This window comes from Gobius niger (genome assembly GCF_951799975.1).
Source record: "Gobius niger genome assembly, chromosome: 5".
NCBI classification, from domain to species: domain Eukaryota; kingdom Metazoa; phylum Chordata; class Actinopteri; order Gobiiformes; family Gobiidae; genus Gobius; species Gobius niger.
In genome coordinates, this window is record NC_136856.1 from 430,579 (window position 1) to 433,933 (window position 3,355).

Here is a 3,355-nt window from a genome sequence, read left to right on the forward strand (position 1 = left end):
GTCATGTGACTCGGTCAGCTGACCTGCTGTTTGGTCATGTGACTGGGTCAGCCGACCTGCTGTTTGGTCATGTGACTCGGTCAGCCGACCTGCTGTTTGGTCATGTGACTGGGTCAGCCGACCTGCTGTTTGGTCATGTGACTCGGTCAGCCGACCTGCTGTTTGGTCATGTGACTCGGTCAGCTGACCTGCTGTTTGGTCATGTGACTCGGTCAGCTGACCTGCTGTTTGGTCATGTGACTGGGTCAGCTGACCTGCTGTTTGGTCATGTGACTGGGTCAGCTGACCTGCTGTTTGGTCATGTGACTCGGTCAGCTGACCTGCTGTTTGGTCATGTGACTCGGTCAGCTGACCTGCTGTTTGGTCATGTGACTCGGTCAGCTGACCTGCTGTTTGGTCATGTGACTGGGTCAGCTGACCTGGGGTTTGGTCATGTGACTCGGTCAGCTGACCTGGGGTTTGGTCATGTGACTCGGTCAGCTGACCTGGGGTTTGGTCATGTGACTCGGTCAGCTGACCTGCTGTTTGGTCATGTGACTCGGTCAGCTGACCTGCTGTTTGGTCATGTGACTGGGTCAGCTGACCTGGGGTTTGGTCATGTGACTCGGTCAGCTGACCTGGGGTTTGGTCATGTGACTCGGTCAGCTGACCTGGGGTTTGGTCATGTGACTCGGTCAGCTGACCTGGGGTTTGGTCATGTGACTCGGTCAGCTGACCTGCTCTTCACATTCCATGAAACACAAGGCGAGAGAGACTGAGCCGAGACACGAGTCTGTGACGAGGCCCCCGTGTTCATGATCACAGGGGCCTCGTGCATGTAAACCAGCCACACCTGTCGTCCCCCATGTGCACGCTCAGCCTGACCTATTGTACATGTTTTAGGGGAGTACCCGGAGGAAACCACACAGACACGGACAGACCAGGTGGGAATCGAACCCGGGACCTTCTAGCTGTGAAGCACGAGCACTAACCACTGAGCCACCGGGCCTGACACGGCCACTACACGAGGCCCCGAGGGGACCGGGGACCCCTACGGTTTAATGCAGGAAACAGCAGCACAACGTTCAACATACTTAAGAAAGTAATGAACTTGTTTTTATTCAGATACATTTATGTTACTTTCATTTCTTTAACTGCTCATGTTTGGGAAATGCTCAGTTTTTAATCTCATCTCAAACATCTTAAATAACCAAACACAGAATAATCACCAGTGTTGAATCTCATCCTGTGTTTAATCGACAATTTATAAATAAAAAAAAGATCTTTAATTTTAGTCTAGTTTTGGTCGACTAAAGTAAATTTGAAGTAAATTCCGTGTTTATAATCTTCATTATGATCATGTTTAATCAGCTCCTCGGCTTCATGGAGCTGCTCCTTCAACATGAGGCTCTTTCAGACGGACAGACGTCTGGAGGATTTTAGTCTCTACTTTTTATTTTTATCCAGAAAAGTGCTAAATGAAATTGATGCATTATTATAATAATAATAATTTAAAAAAAGTGACAAAAGCGTGATGAAAACCTGCCAAAAAGCCACTAAAAAGGAATGAAAAAGCAACAAAAATCAACCAAAACATGGCAGAAATTTGACAAAAATGTGGCGACAATGTGACAAAAACGTAGTCACTCTTGTAGGTCTTAGCTTTCAAATGAGGCGTTTGTCTGCTGCTCTGCAGTCCAGGAGCTTTTAGATTTGCTGAACTGGAGAAAATGCACTCGGTTAAGGCGGGGGGTAAGAGGTTAAAACATGTCTTTGTTTTTTATTTATATTTTAATCGACTAAAATATCTGGACGTTTCAGTCACGGTTTTAGTCTCATGAAAAACTTCTAAAACTCGTCTTAGTCCAATTTTAGTCACAAAAATATCTCTATATATATAAATATATATATATATATTTGTGCCGCATGTACTCCGTGTGCTCCGTGTACCCTGTGTACCCTGTGTACCCTGTGTACTCCGTGTACCGACCTTAAGGGTGTTGAGGATTATCTAAAGGTCATTTGTAAATTGCAGTCGTTTATTAATAAAGTACAATGTTCTGTGATCAAAACAAAGCTCATATTTATACACTGTATTGAAACATATCATTTAAACTTTCCAAAAACGTTCCCGTTCACGTACCCCTGGTTGGGAAACACTGGTTTAAGCTGTTCAGGCCAAACTTATGAATATAATTCAAAAATAAACTATAATTCTAAATTGTGAGTGTTTTGTTTTTGTTCTCCCAGAGAGAAGACTCCACTAAAGCAGTGGTGAATGGTGAATGTGACCTCCCTCCTCCACATTTACTGTAATGATCTGAGTCTCAGTCTCCACAGAACAGGCTCTAAACCAGGACCAAGAGGTGAGAAACTGCAGCTCCCAAACACCAAAACTAAACTTCACAAACAACACAAACCCAGCGTGGATGAAAAGTGAGACTCAGCACCGTCTCAGGAAACAACTGTCGAGCTAAACTTTGAAATGTGCAAAGTCCACATTGGTTTTTCCATTTTTGAACCTTCTAGAGCCGCCCCGAGCCACCAGGGGGCGGCATCGCAGCAACGTCAGCCCTACCACGAGGACCAAAGAGACGTGCGTTTGGACCTAAGAGTTCCTTTCAGTGTCTGCTCTGAACGTGGAGAAACATCAGCTTTAGAAGTTTGTTCAGCTTTAACTTGTGGAGAAAACATAATATTTTACAAAACAAATCCGTTGTTATTGTAGGATTCTGGTGAGACACATCGCACACTTACCGAGGGAGAGAACGCTCCTCGGTCCACAGTGGTCAGATCCAAATGAAGGTGAGTTTCCAAAGCAGAATAAAAGATCCACAGAGTGAGAGCAAACAGAGAGAACAGAGAGTGAGCAGAGAGAACAGAGAGAACAGAGTGAACAGAGAGTGAAAGAACAGAGTGAACAGAGCGGCTTCAGTCCCGTCTGTCAAAGAGACGTTTGTCTGACGGTCAGCAGCAGCAGCAGCAGCAGCAGCAGCAGCAGCAGCAGCAGCAGCAGCAGCAGCAGCAGCAGCAGCAGGAGCAGGAGGAGGAGGAGGAATACACCATTATTTACATTTCCTTGTACTGTGTTCTCGTACTTTCACTCGGCTGCATCTTGTTTTAAAAGTCTGATCGTTCTCTGTGAACAGCAGGTGGCGCTGTGCAGATGTTCTGTCGACGATAGCGAGGGAGAAGCTTTGTCCCTGTTGTGTTGCCGCGTCACTTTCACAGAAGTGCTGGAGAACGAGCCTCCAAGTTCATCGACTTGATTGTAATGTTTCATAATTGATTGACTGGTGAATTCTTCCGCAGTCAATTATTGGTTTTCATGTTCTTTATTATTATTCCTCTTCCATCTTTTTCCCGATTTTCTAGA